At 47.3% G+C, this 17063-nt stretch overlaps 1 protein-coding gene across 19 annotated transcripts in view; it reads right to left on the reverse strand.

Annotated features, from left to right (window-relative positions):
* Window positions 1-13779, reverse strand: part of Cfap74 (cilia and flagella associated protein 74) — a 53276-nt gene extending 39497 nt beyond the window's left edge. For 17 of the 19 annotated variants that reach the window (XR_010042843.1, XM_063235320.1, XM_063235317.1 and 14 more), the window contains exon 1: window positions 13579-13779. The gene's annotated coding sequence lies outside the window, so the exon portion shown is untranslated. The remainder of the gene's footprint in view (window positions 1-13578) is intronic. The other 2 variants (XM_063235321.1, XM_063235305.1) reach the window with 2 other exon arrangements.
* Between the last annotated feature and the right edge of the window lie 3284 nt (window positions 13780-17063).

Consider the following 17063-nt stretch of genomic DNA (forward strand, 5'->3'; position numbering starts at 1 on the left):
GCTTTTTAAGTCTCATCACAAACACGCAGCGTCACGGTGGCAGCCCCAGCCCCTTGGGTGCCACCTCCAGGTAGCCTTCTTCACTCTGGTGAGGCTCTGGTCTCCTGGCATGCTTCTAGATAATAAGATCTGGGCTGTTTTGTTTTGTATTTGGTTTATATTTACATGCATCTTGTATTTCCTGGAAAACCAAATAAAGTTCTTGGCCAAAAAAAAAGTATGGGCCAGGGGTTTAGCTCAGCAGCATTAATTGCCTGCTTGGCAAACATGAAGTCATGAGTTCGATCCCCGGTGCCAAAAAAATAAAAACTAAAAGTCCCCAGAAGCAGCACCCTGAGGTGCTTTGTGAGCCCCAGGGTGCTCCCCACACATGGGAGCCGGTTAACCTGACCAGGGCAGTGTTTCCACGGCCAGCCCAGTACTCCGTTCCTGGTGGCCATCGTGACACAGCTACCCATGGACGCCCTGGGGCACAGGCCTGTCTGCCTGCCGAGCCCAGGGCAGGGATTAGGGCTGACACTCCCCGGTGCCTAGCTGCTGGAAGACCCACACAGAACACACCAGAAGGTTCTTTTCTCAGCACAGATCTGTCTGCAGGGACAAAGCAAAGCCTCTCTGAGCTGGTGACCCTCAAGGGACTGAGCACGGAGCAGGCATCAGGGTCTCCCTCGAGGAAACAGGTTCCAGAGCTGAGGCTCTGTACAGAGCACCAGACCCTCCTCGGGGCCACTACCTGGGTGACCAGCCAGAAGGCAAGGCAAGAACTTAACTTTTTATTTCTTAAAAAAATATGAAGAACTTCCCAGATGCCAGGAAACTGCCCAGTTAAAGTCCTAGCGAAGGCAAGAATATAAGCAGCTGAAATGGTCAAGCTCAAGGAAAAAAACAGTAACAAAAGCCAAATTCTCTACTATTTAAAAGAGACATGAAAACCTATGCGTACCCTGCATTGGATTTCTAGCCAGGAAGAGAAGCATCATTCAGAATGTGTAAATGGAGCTGGCAGTTACTCAGCAACAGACAACACACAGGGCGACCTGGGAAGGCTGTGCAGGGGCCACGTCCAGCCTGAGACCCTGCCCACAGCACCCACAGCATCCACAGTGAGCCACACAGCTGCACACACAGGTGGGCACACAGTGGCCCGGACGATGCATTCAGTATAGAAACCACATTAGCAGGGACCGCTCAGCCCTCAAGGGAAAAAGCATCAGTGAAACTGGGCTTTTTGGGCTGGGGATTTAGCTCAGTGGCGTAAGCACCTGCCTTATAAGCAGGCGGTCGTGAGTTTGATCCCTGGTACCGATAAAAAGGAAAAAGACAAAAAAAAAAACAAAAAACAAAACAAAACAAAACTGGGCTTTTTGTTTCTATTTTCATAAAACAGAAAACTCGCATTAGAGATGAGTGTCGTAATGAAGTGAGGACAGGAGACAGCAATCGGCAGCCTGCAGCAGCCCCCTGCAAGCTGCTGGGCAGGGGCCAGGGGACCCTGCACCCCACAGTCACTGCAATGGGCTCACTGCGCCAGGCGACAGGGCCTGAGCCCGCCACGGGGGATGGACAAGAAGTTGGGTCCATCACACAGCAGGTGCCACGCAGGCCTGAGGAAGTGCACAGGGGATGCGGCCAGCCAGCTCTCCTGGCACCACTGCCCGGCGGGCCAGAACCAGCGGACGCAGGTGACAGAGGAGCAGGGTCACGGAGCCGGGCGGGGTCTCGGGCAGAGGCTTTCTGCTGTACTCTCCTTTTTAGTTCTATTACATGGCACCACCAATAGTCAGCCAGCAACAAAGCACCACGCAGCTTCAAACTGCCAGGAGGGGAAATTTCAAACGTTCTCCCGGTGAAGGTGAAGCACTGGAGGGAACAGACGGGTTAGTTACTCCACAAGGGTTCATGCAAATGATGTCACTTTGCACCCCATAAACTCATCCATTTAACAATTATCGATGTAGACTTTGTGGCTTCAATGTGCATTTTAAAAAAGCCCACAGCGAGTATCATACATAGCCAGTGGGGCGTAACACCAACTCTGTCATAAAGGTTCATTTCTTTTTATTTTAAAGAGAATAAAACCAAACAAAATAAAACAGAATAAAGCCAGTCAAAACAAAAGACTGGGGGCTGGGGATTTAGCTCAGCGGCATAAGCCCCTGCCTTGCAAACACAAGGTCATGAGTTCAATCCTCATTAACAAAAAACAAAAAACAGTGAAAGTGATACAGACTTCAAAACAAGGTAAAAGGAACTCAACAATGACTACCATAATGCCTCTTGTCATCTTCAAAATAGCTGTCCAAACCACAGATATAATAAAATCAAACAACACAGAACAGAATAAAACCAATAAAAACAAAACACTGAAAGTGATACAGACTTCAAAACAAGATAATAGGAAATCAACAATGGCTACCTTAATATATCTTGTTATCTTCAAAACAGCTGCCCATACCATCAGATATAATAAAATCAAACAAAACAAAACAGAATAAAACCAAACAATGACAGTGACACAGGACTTTAAAATGAGATAACAGGGAACCGACAGTGGCTCCTGCCTTCAGAAGGAGATCCCCCATAGTTGCCATACTGCATTCTGTTATCCTCTAAGTAGATGCTCGCACTACCAGCCTCAGGCCTGCAGAGTCCATCAAACAGTCCTGGCATGAAGTTGTGTGTTAGTTCAGTGGCCACCCATCATCTCACTGTGTTCCTGACTCAGTCAGTTGCTGAGGGTGGAGGGGGTGGGTGTCAGCACTTCTAGTAGCCCCGCCCGCATGCCTGGCTCACATGAAGGGCCTGGCCCATGGCTGCTGCTGGCTCACAGGAAGGGGTTGGCCCGGCCCACAACTGTGGCCGTCTCACAGAAAGGGCAAAGTCCATTACTGTGGGTATATGATATGCATGTTTACTCCTCGGACTATTTCTATTGATGAGTTACTAATTGTAATTTTATGAGTTTTATTAAACAATTAGTACTTAACAGGAAAAAAAACACAGAAAGTATTGAATTTTTAATATTTATTGAGTGTTCACAAACAACCATCAATATTTTCAATGTTTACTGGTTTTTGGTGTACAAAAAATATAACAACAGAAACCAATTTCTATATAAACTACAATGAAAATGCCAATAGACTGTACAATCTTTCCTTCAATGACCCCACCCGAGTCAGTCTGACACTGACACGGCACGTCCCACACACAGGCATCGCTTCCACATGTGTTCTGCTTTCCTGGCCTAGGACGTAGTTGACAGTGGTCTTGCTGTCTGGTCAGGAGATTTTTGCTGTATTATACAATGTGTAGTTAACAGGAATGTAAAATATCAATAAAATAAAGTATTAAATTCTTAATATGCATCGTGTGTTTAGAACAGACACCAGCATTTTTCACATCAGCTGTGTACTTGCTCACAGAACCTAAAATATCAGAAATAAATTCCTATATGAGCTGCAGTGAAAATGCCAGCAGAACCTACCCCAAAATAGGCTTTGCTTCACCTGTAACACCAACGCGGCCTTCACACGTGACAACTGCGTGTTCCACACACAGGCATCGCTTACACTGAGAGCACAATGTTTTGTTTTCCTGCACTTTCTTGTAGGGCACAATGTACATCTTTTTAGTTTCCCTGTTATTCTAGTGGCCTCTGGGATGCTGTGCCTGCCTGTCTACCTGTCAGCTCACCTGTGCTCCACTATTTTTTTGTGTAGTCCGCTGGGCATAAACATTTTGTTTTTCCTCTTAGGAGCTCCATTCCCATTTCTCTAAGAAAATTTCTCCATGATGGTTTGTATTTGTTATTTTCTTTGTAAACTATCAAACTATTTACGCTACACATTAGGACTGAATAAAACACAACCACTGCTCAACACTTTGTTTCAAGTGACATCATAATTGCTGCATAACTTATTAACAACATTGACTGTGACTTTGGTTTTGTTGTTGCACGTTACCATTTGGTTTGGCAACTTTCGGTGAGGCTTTGGTGAGGCTTCTTTATCAATCTTTCCACCATGGTGACACGTCAACACCAGCAGCACCAGTGTTTTTCTTTGCCATACACAAGGCCAATGTTACATTTTCCTGAAATCCAAAGACTGTACTGTACACTTCTCTGTTTTGAAATTGCAGCATTTCATTTGGAATTTCTGCTTTGTTCCTGTGTACAAGTCCTGTGCTGGTCAATCTGTGCTCTGTTAGCAAATGTAACATCAGCTGGAAACTGGGGAGCCAATTGTTGAATGTCACATTCCGAGTAGTTTGGGAGACGGGAGCAGCAAGTCTGTCCACAACATCATTTGGTTTCACTACTGTCCAAAGCAGGACCCAGTGACTGAGTTCCAGGATGAATTTCTGAATTGAAAACATTAAATCTTTGAATCTACAAGAGTGTTTTTTTTCCTTTTCTTTTTGTTGAGACGGGTTCACTAATTCAGACTGGCCTTGAGCTCACTTTGTAGCCCGGTGTCAAATTCACAGGGATCCATCCTCCTGCCTCAATCTCCTGAATGCACTGATTACAGTGTGCGCCCTCACACCCAGATAAGGGCATACATTTTTGTGCCATATTTTGAAGGTTTGGGGGGAATATACTGCCTGAAGTTACAGTGACCATGAAATGCTGCAAGATGCTCAGCAGCAGCTAAATACTCAGACAGTGTGCAAACTTTCTGACAATTACCCACAAATTTCAAACCATGAGCAGATAGCTGCCAGGTTATCAGTCCTTTTTCTTTTTTAATTGGTACCGGGGATCGAACTCACGACCACCTCCTTGCATGGCAGGTGCTTATGCCGCTGAGCTCCTCTTTTTCTTTCTTGGCATGTGATTTTGTCATCAAACATCAGGAACTTTGAAGGAAATCAAAACCCAGTGTCATTGTTATTCTACAAACCTCCAGGGCACACACACTGCTTCTCCATAAGTCTTTCACACTCCTGAGATTGCCATGAGAAAGCCCTGCTAAGTACAGCAGCCCCATGAGTGCTTTCCGTGCAGCTGGTGAGGTGTCCTAATAAATAGGATAAGTGTGGCTATTGGTGCATAAAGAATGTTTCACTTTATTTCAGCACTTGAGTATTTCACAGCATCTTGCAGCATTTTGTCTGTTACCAACAATTTTCAGTGCTAAATGGCAGGGCTGGCATTCTGTCCAATAGGCTTCACCACTACCCAGCTCCTCACTATGTTTTCACACCTAGTTCTAACTGGATCGTTTTATTTGGCTGTGTGACCACTTGCAACATTTCAACTAGTCAAATATGTACTCATGTTGCTGTTTTCTTCATCACCTGAATCAGGGAGGCCTGCACTCCGTGTCTGAATCCGTTGATTCTTGCTCCATTTCACTGTCATGGGAACTTTGTCTCATATGGCCAATTTCAAGGTCATTATCATTGTCATCATCTCTGCATGAATGATCTGACGATTCACTTTCAACCTCTTCCAAAAGTTGCAAATCTGATTTTTCTCGTGCCATTGTACTGAATCAAGCTACTTCTACCAGAAAAATCAAAGGAAAGCTTTTTAAAAAAACAAATCCTAAATGCACAGAAATTGGCCAATGTGCATTTCATGGGTAAAATTTACCTGTAGCTGCTTTGGGTCTCCTCTGTGTTCATCTGCCAGGTGGGTAAATGCACAGATGGGTTTTTGCTTTCCCCAGGTGCAGGTACAGTGAGTCACATTCACAGTCCATTTGTAAACATATCAAATACATGTTTACAAAACAGAAGAGTGGTGTGGGTGTATTTCACCCCCTGTGATGCTCAGGTAAACAAAACCTGTTAGATTGAGCATTATGTGGGTAAAATTTTTGGTTTGAAACTTTTGCACACTTGTGCACACTTTGCCATTTGTCATCCCAAGTGGGCAAACAGGAAGATTGCTTCCCATGAGTGCTGCTACTGAGACACAGAGCTGGCTACCGTTACATTAAAGTACAGATTTATAGTAGAAGTATATGGAATGGGTTGTTGTAAACCAGTGTTATGTCCCAATAATCATGAACATTAAAAGCATTCATTTAGCTGGCCGCAGTGGCACACGCCTGCAAGCCTAGCTAAGGCAGAGGGACCATGCATTCAAGGCTAGGCTGGACAACTTGGTGAAGCCTTGTCTTAAAATAAAAAATAAAAGGGCTTGGGAATGCAGTCAGTATAAAGGTTTTGAGTTTTACCTCCTGTACTGCGAAATAAAATACAATAAAATAATCCTTTAAAATTGAGGATGCTAGGTGTGGTAGTGCACACCTGTAATTCCAGCCCTGGGGAGGCTGAGCTGGGAGGGTGACTATGAATTTGAGGCAGCCTTGGCTATGTATTTCAAGCCCAGCCTGAACTACACAATGAGACTCTGTCTCAGAAAAAAAAAACAAAACCCAAAACTGTTAAGCACCTAAGACTGAGAACATGGAATTTGGTGTGCAGCTCAGTGGTAGAGCAGCTACCCAGTATCCACAAGGTCCTGGGTTCAATCTCCAGCACAGAAAGAAGGAGGAGGAGGAAGAGGGGAAGGCAGAGGAGGAGAAGGAGGGGGAAAAAAGGAGCAGAAGGGCAACACTCACTATCACTACTCAATATTCACCAACTTGCCCAATAACAACTACCAAATGTAACAGAAATAACAGGCATAAGGAATGGAAGGGGAAAAGGTCATTATCTTCAGATGAAGTGATGATATATAATGCATAAATATATAAAAAATTAAATCAACACATAGATAAGTGATTAGCACAACTTAGCAGTGTTGCTAGGTACAGCTTCAAACAAAACCAAGTGTCTCCCTAGTTACCAGAACACAGGTCTCGGAAAAGCCGTCACTAACAAACACATCAAAACCATGGAAAAGAATAAAAGCTGTGCAAAGACTGCAAGGACAAAATGGCAAAGACCGCTGGGCAGCATTAAAGTAGACTTACATAAAAATAAATGGGGCAAATGACCCAGTTTTTTCAATAAATGGCTCGAGCGGGGGCAAGAGGCCTGAAAGGGCCAAGTGCGGGTCCCGCCCGGCTCCTGACTCAGGCAAACAACTGTAAATCCCCAGCGGCAGTAACTCCTGGTGCTGCGCAGAGCGGCTGGACTTCTGTGAGTTCCCTGAATTTTGCCAGTGTTGGGGATGACTCTGAGGTTGTGCTCAAAGGAGCCTTTGTGAGGGGAGCTCCTGAGGGCTGCGGGGCGGGGATTCGCCCAGGGCTTGAGCTGAACTGGGCAGAGGGCAGAGAAGATGGGGAGGGGGACACTGCTGGCTGCAGCAGGATGGCAGGGTCCACAATAAAAGCTTAAAGAAAAAAGAAACTCTAAATAAATCAGGTGTTGCAGACTCAGTGTCAAGAGGTCTTCTTTCCATTTTGCTTTAGAGATTCCCTAGCTCCCCAGCAGGAGAGAGACAGACAGAGACAGAGGCAGACAGAGAGACAGAGACAGACAGAGAGACAGAGAGACAGAGAGGGAGAGAGAGAGAGAGGGAGAGAGAGAGAGACAGAGACAGAGACAGAGACAGACAGATAGAGGGAGAGACACAGAGAGAGGCAGAGAGCAAAAGGGACAGACAGGGACTGGGGCAGCCGTGCATAAGGAACCAGCCTGGTGCATTTCTGAATTTACCTGGAAGCACAAAGGGGAAAGCAGAGCTGACACAACGAGAGGCCCCCAGAATCAAGGAAGCCCCGTCCACGGCAGAGACCACAGATGACAGGACGCACGAGAGGCCCATCCACACTGCCGAGTCCTGGAGTGACACAGGACAGACGTTTGGTGGCCTCACGGTGGCAGGTGAGACCCCGAGTCAGCTACTGTAGTGGAGCCTTAGAGGGGTACCATGGCCTTGGGGTTGCTAAGTAAGACACCAGCAAGAGCTGCCAGGGGGATGCTAGTGGAGTCCCCTGCTAGGAATCGAGAACTTCTCTCCAGGTGGCACCCAGAGGAGAGGAGGCACAAAGCCGGAGCAGAAGAGGGTCACAACTCAGTGCCTTCCCACAGAGCTGCATCCCCATCCCTGTTCTTATGCTGTGTTCTGAGATAGGGTTTTGTTAGATCGCTAAGTTTCCAGGCAGGACTTGAACTTTCAATTCTCCTGCTTCAGCCTCCCAGGGTGTACCACAACCAGCTTCGGTATTATTTAAACCAGACACATTCCTGCCAGGACAAAACCACTGCTATCCCAACCCAAGTACACGGCTCTTCCTGGCCCAGTGGCCAACAGCCAGTTGGTCTTGCCGTTGCCCCTCTCCTGTCAGGGGCTCCATCCCCTTTTCTTCAGCCACACAGCACCCTGGGCCCCATTGTCCTGCAGCAGACTTGGGCCATTCCCTTCTGGACAGAGAGGCCCCATTTCCTTGCCTTTCCACTTTCTGGACACCCAGATACCTGGACACAAGGCCCATTCACCAGGTCCATGGCCACAGAGTCTCAGCTGTGCCATGACCACAAGAGTTCTCTGTCAGCAAAAGGAACGTGCTGTCACCTTGGCTGTAGGTGACCCAAGGCAGCCTACTGTTTCTTATGTCACTGAGCTGCACCTGAGTTCTTTACCACAGAGCCTCAGGAGCTCGGGATATGATCACCCTTGGGGCCACTGTTTAGCCCACTATGATTGCTGACCCTGTGAGGCCGTTCCTTGGACCCATCCTGCAAAAATTGACTTGTGGCATTAGCTTCTGAGATTGCTGCCACGAAGCAACACAACTCAGGGTTTGAACTGCAGAGCTGGGTTGTCCCCCCACCAAGGCAAAGCGGGGCTGTGCACCCCCTGAGGGCACCAGGGGAGGAGCTTCTCAGGCCTCTCCAGGCTTCAAGGAGTCTTCCATCCAATCTTCCTGTGACCTTTCTGTGAGCAGTTCAGGCTGGCCTTGAACTCACTTTGTACCCCAGGCTGGTCTCAAACTCACAACAATTCTCCTGCTTCAGCCTCTCAATTATAGGGGATTATAAGGGGATTATAGCCATGTACCAAAATACCCAGCCCTGTAAACATGAGCCAAAATCAAAGTCTCATTCTGTCCCAGCGATGAGGAAAGAATCTAAAACAAAATTTGCTACCAGGAGTGGGGTCATTTTTGCAACTACCTGGCCACATGGTTCAAAAGTCTTTGGAATCATCTTATGGGAAGAGTTTGGCAAGGTTTGCAGATGCCAGCAATACAAACTGTTAGCTGATTTTGATGGGAGATTCTGGCTGTACTCGGAAGACTAAAATGGTGACAGCAATATAGCCAGGCTCAGAAAACAAGGATGTCACTGACAGTGGACTCCAGGCCATATGTGTTAGGCTCTGACAGAAAATGTGTCTCATGTCCTGAGGCTTTGTGGGAGACTGAGATTAAGGGTGACAGACCAATTATTTCAGTGGAGGAAATTTCAAGACAGCCAAATTCAGGCTGTGGCATGGGTACTGTTTGGGGGCCAGCTCTACATTAGAATCAAGAGCAAATGACCCAGCTGAGTGTTTTTTATTTTAATTAATTAATTAATTTTTTTGTCTTTTTCTTTTTTTATCGGTACCGGGGATCGAACTCACGACCACACACTTGCAAGGCAGGTGCTTATGCTGCTGAGCTAAATCCCCAGCCCCTAGCTGACTGTTTTTTTTTAAAGTTTTCAGTTTTGCCTGAAAGAGGAGGGGGTTCTGAAAAGTTGGAGCAGGGAAGAGATAGGCTGCTGAAAAGATTAGCACTAAAAAGAAGACACATTCCTGCCAAAAGAAAGAAAGTGACTGAATCGTAGGGGTGACACAGCTGACTTGCAGGGAGGAGGTGGAGTTGGGTTGGAAGAGGTGCCACTGGGGGTATGGGCCTAGGGTTAGGTGTGCACCTCCTGTCCTGGCTCCTTCCTTCTCTGCTTCCTGACCACACAGCGGTGCATCAGGAAAACAGGAAAGTTGTCTTGAGTACATTGCAGGAACCGGCAGGACCTTACCCTTTGCAGGCTCAAGGGTCCAAAAGTGAAAAGAGATTCCCCAATCATCCTGCTGAAAAGAGCTACCTGGGAAATTGGTTCTTGAGGATTTGATTCAGTGCTCAGTCATCCAGGCACTCAGAGGCCTCTGCAGCCATGATCCAAATGAGCCTGGCTTCTGCTTGAGCTGGTGGCGGATCTTGGCATCTCCCACATGGTGCTGGTTTTATAGGCATGCAGCATACAAGAGCTGTGAGGTTCAGGAGGCTTCTCCTCACATTTTAGGTCTGGAATACAGGCACTGTGCCCCTGAGGGGGTAGTGTGTGAAACTGTGAGAGTGAAGCTACAGATGCAGTGGAGACTCCAGGAAGATGTAGAAGACAAGAACACGAAATGGCCACTGAAGAAGACTACACAGTGAGCCCAAGAGAGAAGCCATGAGAACTGCAGCCTACAACACCATAGAGGAAGGCCTGCTCACGGGCTTGAAGCTCACATCTCACTACCACCACCACCACCACAACCACCACCACCACCGTTAGCAGCTCTTAGAGACAGACTAACTGCATTTTGCATAAAGAGATGCACAGGACTCTTCTGGGGGCCAGGGCAGAATATTATGGTTTGGATCCAGATGTCTCTCAAAGGCCTCCTGGTTCATAGGTGGGGCTTGTGGAATAGTATCAAGTTTGAGAGTATAGGTAACTACTTTGAAGACAATAAGATTCACTATGATGCCCATTCTGGTTTGACTATTATCTTCTTTTGAAGTCCTGTAATGTCTCCAATGTTTTGGAGGTTTTGTTTATTGGTTTTTATTGTTTTATTGGTTTTGTTCTTTACTGTTTTGTTCAATTTTATTATAACTGATGATATAGGCAATTCTTTTTAAGATTGCAAGAGGTGTCATGGTAACCATTGTTGATCACCTTGTATTCTGTTTTTACATCATGTACTATGTCCATCCTTTGTTTTGACTGACTGCTTTGTTTTGTCACATTTGGTTTTATTCTCTTAAAAAAAAAAGGTAATAAGAACTGTGGGAGTAACAAAACCCAAAATGTGTAATTGTTATTGTAAAAAAGAGAGGAAAAGAAAGTGCTCTAAAGGATATAAGTGCATGTATATTTAAGTGTATAATATAGATAACCATATTACTGAGTTTTTGTTGGATCTTTGAACAGAACTGTTTGCAGTCTCACTGTTTGAATGTCCACTTTGTATGCTTTAATTTTGTAACTTGAACAACTATTTCTAAGATGACAATATGTAATCTATTAACTAGTGATTTCCTACTGTTCATTTTTTTTGAAATTCTGTATTACTTATACCCTTTTTCTGTTTTTTTTTCTCCTTAAATAAAATTTTAAAAAAATTTTTAAAAAGAAAGAAAGTGACTGAATCATGGGGGTGACACAGCTGACTTGCAGGGAGGAGGTGGAGTTGGGTTGGAAGAGGTGCCACAGGGGGTATGGGCCTAGGGTTAGGGGTGCACCTCCTGTCCTGGCTCCTTCCTTCTCTCACTGCTTCCTGACCACACAGTGGTGAGCAGGTCTTCTTCCCTGAGCCCCCTGCCCTGCTGTTTGCTGCCTTGGAGCCAGCCACAGATTGTAACTGTGAGCCTAAATAAACCTCTCTCCTTTACATTGTGGACTGCAGGTATTTTGTCCCCACAATGAAGAAAGTGACTAAGACAGGGACAAACTGAGAGGATGGAACGAGAAGATCATGATGTCTTTCCTGCCAAAGATGAACAAGGATGTGATTCTGTGGTGTAATGGTCAATACATGGTGAAAATGGTCAATACATGGTTTGAAAAAGTTAGAAAATTAACAAAGAAGAAGAGAAAGAGGAAGGGGGAGGGGAAAGGGAAGGAGGAGGAGGAGAAGGAGAAGGAGAGGAGAAGGAAAAGGAGAAGGAAGAGAGGGGAAGGAGGAGAAGGAGGAGAAGGAGGAGGAGGAGGAGGAAGAGGAGGAGGAGGAGGAGGAAGAGAAGAAGAAGTTTAAGAAACTCAGCAGCTCTGCATCCTAAGGTATAGACGACACACCCTTACTGCTCTAGGATGTTCAACTTGAGAACTTTAGAAGTTTAACAAGGGGGCCAGGGTCCTCATTTGATAAACATCCTGAGCCTGTGCAAGAGAAGGGAAGGGAGATGGTGTGGGTGCTACACCCACCCCAGGAGGTGGCCTGTGTGCAATATAAGGGAGGAAAAGAGGCTTTCTCCCTCCTTTTGCTCTTGCTGCTTTTATGGTCTTCTGCCAACTTGACTGGTTGCCACGTACCACCCTGCCTTGAAGCCAGCTGATTATGGACTGAAACCTCTACAAACTGTGAACTAAATAAACCTTTCCTTCCTTATTTTGGGTGTTGGTATTTTGTCCCAGCAAAGAGAGAAAAACAACCACGACACATGGGAACATCAGACAAACCTAGTGGAGGGGCTTTACACAAAGCAAGTGGTAGGGAACCTCTCAAATGCTGGACCAAGAAAGATGAGGGAAGGCAGAGGAATGTCCTGCACTGGAGGCAACTAGAAAGACAGGAGGAAAACGCAGGGCAACCTGTGACAGGGCCGGATCCCTGCTTCTGGAATCTGTGGGATCAGCTGCTGAAACATGCTTGCCAGAGGCTTGGACCACACAGTGTTGGGATTTTAAAATATTTTTTAAAAAATAATATATAATATTCCTTCTTTTTTTTTTTTTTTTTTAAATTTTTTTTTTGTCTTTTTCCTTTTTATCGGTACCAGGGATCGAACTCACGACTGCCTGCTTGCAAGGCAGGCGCTTATGCCGCTGAGCTAAATCCCCAGCCCCCGCTGAGCTAAATCCCCAGCCCATAATATTCCTTCTTACAAAGAGTTTGAGAATAGGTGAAACTTAACTCTGTGGTTAGGAATGCATTTCTAGGTAGTAAAATTAAAGAAAAGCAAAGAAGTCAGCATCATAAAAGGAGTCCACTGTCAATAAGGAGGGGTCTTGGGTGACAAAGGGGGGCTTGGGGTACTGGGAGATCACCCCGGGGCAGCAGCTGCTGCTGTTTCCACAACTGACTCAGACACCAGTGGTGCGCAGGGGATACCTGACCGCTGGGAGCTCTGACCTGCAATGCCTGGCTGGCTGCTTGCCTCTAAGCTCAGCATCTGCTCAGGGTGAAGGCTAAGGATGTTCCGCCAAGTAAATTTTGCAGATAAAAGAGTATTCCTTTATGGAAAATAAAGTAACAGGCCGATTCGCTTCCACAATCTGGGTTTGCATCTTAAGGCTGGACTAGAAGTCTCTGGGACAAGCATCGCCTCTCACTCCTCTATGCACACTCGAAAGGGACTCTGCCAGCTTTGTGCCAAGGCAGTGCATCAACTCTGGAGGACAGAGGGACCCCACTCCCCTGCGACCCCTCCTCCCCCGTCCACGCCCCTCCCTGCACCTCACCTCCTTTCCCTATTCTTGCACTCATTTCCGGCTCCCCATCCCCCCCCACGCCCCACGTATCGCTCTCTTCTCCCCTCGCCCGCACCGTCTCTCCCTCTCTCCCTCTGCCATCCCTGAATCCCATCTCGCGTTCTATCCCCTGCACTCTATCTCCCCCTCCCCCCTCCCATGCACACCCCCAAAGTCGCACTCGCGTCCCCCCCTGCAGAGCCTGGGGTAAGCAGCTTTCTCACACACCTCTTTTGGTGGCCGCAACCCTTCACGTCCGTCTGTCGGTTTGTGGCCTGGGTCCAGCAATGGCGGCTACGTGGCCGCGCGGTTCCCTGGCAACCGACGCTCCCGCTTCCGCGCAGGCGCAGTCGGCCATCTTCCCAGCTCTGCTCGCTGGGACCCTGATCCGGGACCGGTCGCCCCTACTGACCGGCGACCTGGAAAAACAGGAGCGTACTAGAGGCGTTGGGACTCGATCCTCCTCAGGAAGCGCTGGAGCTGAGGACACACTGGGGACTTCGCAGCCCGGGACACCTCACCGCCTGCACCTGCACCGTCGTTTCCTCCCAGCCCTCCACTCGAGTCGCCGCGGGTCGGCCCCGGGGGCTGCTCCTCCCCACCCAAGTGCTGGTGTCTTCTGATCAGACTGCGGGTGTGTTGCTGGGGATGCAACCCAGGGGCTCTACCACTCAGCTGCACCCCTAGTCCTTTGTTATATTTTGGGTTATTTGAGACAGGATCTGGCTAAATTGCCTACGTGCAGCCCTCCTGCATCAGCCTCACTCAGTGCTGGGATTACAGGCAATCGGCGCCACGCCACGCTAGACGTGTATTTTTTAGCATTAAAAGATAAACTAAAAATGGTTATCCAGCTGTGGGCAGGGGCACAATAGAAACTAGACTTTTCTAAATGCGTATACATTTGGCTATGGGATCATTTAATTATAAACCAAAAATAAATAAAAAGAGAAAAATCCTGAAACTTGGTAATAGAATAAAACAGATGAACGAGCTGTTGAAGTTAGAGATTTAACATGCAGATAAGGACGATTTCAAGTGACTTTAAACTCAACAGTGTGACTGCAACCCCAGTGGACCACATACCAAGGACAAATGTGAAAAAGACACCTTGGGTCATTTGCGATAATCCTGGCGTATGAGTCACTTTCACATGGCTGGGACAGAATACCTGACACCTACAGCTTAGAAGAGGAGAGGGTTATTGACTCACAATTCCTGGGGGCTCCGTCCATGGTTGATGGGTCTAAGGCAGAAGCAGCAGGGTCGACTGGCTTGGCAAAGGAAGAGCGCTCACCCCCTGGCAGCCTGGAAGCAAGCGAGAGAAGGGCGGAGCCAAGAGGAGAGTCCTTCCAGGCCACACCTGCAACCTCCTGCAATCAGACTCCGCCCCCTGCAGGGGTCCTACAACTCCTCCCTGGACCCAGCACCCCCCCACTCCCCGCACGCACAGGAAGCTATGGGGGACGTTTGGGGGCTAAACCGTAACCTGGCCATAGCGGTATCACTATTGTGGAATCATTACATAAAGTGGGAGCAAGTAACTTAAGTAGTATTGTATAGTAATGAGGACCCAGGGTGTTCAGCTTTAGAGAAGATACATTAATATAAAATAAGAAGTAAAAATTCTGAATTTTGGACTTGAATGCAAAATTTAGTATGGATTTTTTTCCCAGTGCTGGGGACTGAGTCCAGGGCCTTGTGCATGTTAACCAAGCATTCCACCACTGGGCTCCTTTTCCAATCCTGTGTTTTTCTTTTAAAATATATTTCTTAGTTTTGTCTCCGGAAAAGGTATACAGTTGCCCAGTTGATCACTCACTAGTCATGTGGCTATATACATTAAAAAAAATTAAATACTGTATTTGAATGAATCTGTTCACCAATATCTACAATAGTATTTTACTATTCACACTGACAGATGGAAGTGGCCCAAATGGTCACCAGCGGATGAGTGGAGATGTTTGTGTACGTGATGGAATATTCTTCGGTGCTAAAAAGAAATGCAATTCAGACCATTCCACAAAATAAATGAACCTTGAAGATTTGAAACTAAGTGGAATAAGCCAGAGGCAAAAGGACAAATATTGCTGGAATTTACTTAGAGAGAAATCAAGTCTATAGAGGGCCTCGTGGCAGCAGAGGGAAAATTCAGACATCGCAGGACAACACAGAAATGTCCGCAGAATTACAGCGAGAAAGCAGGAAACCACAAGCCAGTGCAGAGAGGAGGAGAGGCAAGGAAATGAGACTCGAACCCCTGACTGCGAAGCAGGCCAAGTTTCAGATGGCAGCAGTTCCCTGCTGGGCAAACACAGCAACACAGCTGGAAGCCTTACAGACTTCTGACAGTGAAGGTGGGCTGGAGCACAGAGGGGTAGAGTGATGGCCTAGCATGTGTGAAGAGGCGGCAAACAAGCAAATAGACCGAGTAAATAAAGTTAGGCTGCTACCTCTGGCCATGAAAGAGTAACGGCCATGTTTACCTCCCCCACCAACAGCTGGAAAACTTAAAACACAGAGGACAACAGTCCTGAAATCACTAGATGTGGGAAGCTGGGAAGCCCAGGACAGTGACCTTCAGGACCCCGAGGTGAGGGTGGCCCTTTGAGACCTCACGTTCTGTCTGGGAGGTTCCAAAACAGTGATGAAACGGGTGTTTCACCCGGGTTGAAGATGCAGCTCTTCCAAAGATACAATTAGGAAAGCAACCAGGCACACCCTAGAGAGGCCAAAAGATTTTCAAAATACTCAAGACCAAATCTCTACAAGACCAAATCCCCACAGGACAAAACCCACACAGGACCAAGTCTCCACAGGACCAAATCCACACAGGACCAAGTCTCCACAGGACCAAATCCACACAGGACCAAGTCTCCACAGGACCAAATCCACACAGGACCAAGTCTCCACAGGACCAAATCCACACAGGACCAAGTCTCCACAGGACCAAATCCACACAGGACCAAGTCTCCACGGGACCAAATCTCCACAGGACCAAATCCACACAGGACCAAGTCTCCACGGGACCAAATCTCCACAGGACCAAATCCACACAGGACCAAGTCTCCACAGGACCAAATCCACACAGGACCAAGTCTCCACGGGACCAAATCTCCACAGGACCAAATCCACACAGGACCAAGTCTCCACAGGACCAAATTTCCACAGGACCAAATCCACACAGGACCAAGTCTCCACGGGACCAAATCTCCACAGGACCAAATCCACACAGGACCAAGTCTCCACGGGACCAAATCTCCACAGGACCAAATCCACACAGGACCAAGTCTCCACGGGACCAAATCTCCACAGGACCAAATCCACACAGGACCAAGTCTCCACAGGACCAAATCCACACAGGACCAAGTCTCCACGGGACCAAATCTCCACAGGACCAAATCCACACAGGACCAAGTCTCCACAGGACCAAATTTCCACAGGACCAAATCCACACAGGACCAAGTCTCCACGGGACCAAATCTCCACAGGACCAAATCCACACAGGACCAAGTCTCCACGGGACCAAATCTCCACAGGACCAAATCCACACAGGACCAAGTCTCCACGGGACCAAATCTCCACAGGACCAAATCCACACAGGACCAAGTCTCCACGGGACCAAATCTCCACAGGACCAAATCCACACAGGACCAAGTCTCCACAGGACCAAATCCACACAGGACCAAGTCTCCACAGGACCAAATCCACAC

Source organism: Cavia porcellus, unplaced genomic scaffold, assembly GCF_034190915.1.
Source record: "Cavia porcellus strain 051 isolate PalLab524CR breed Dunkin Hartley unplaced genomic scaffold, mCavPor4.1 scaffold_25, whole genome shotgun sequence".
Lineage (NCBI taxonomy): Eukaryota > Metazoa > Chordata > Mammalia > Rodentia > Caviidae > Cavia > Cavia porcellus.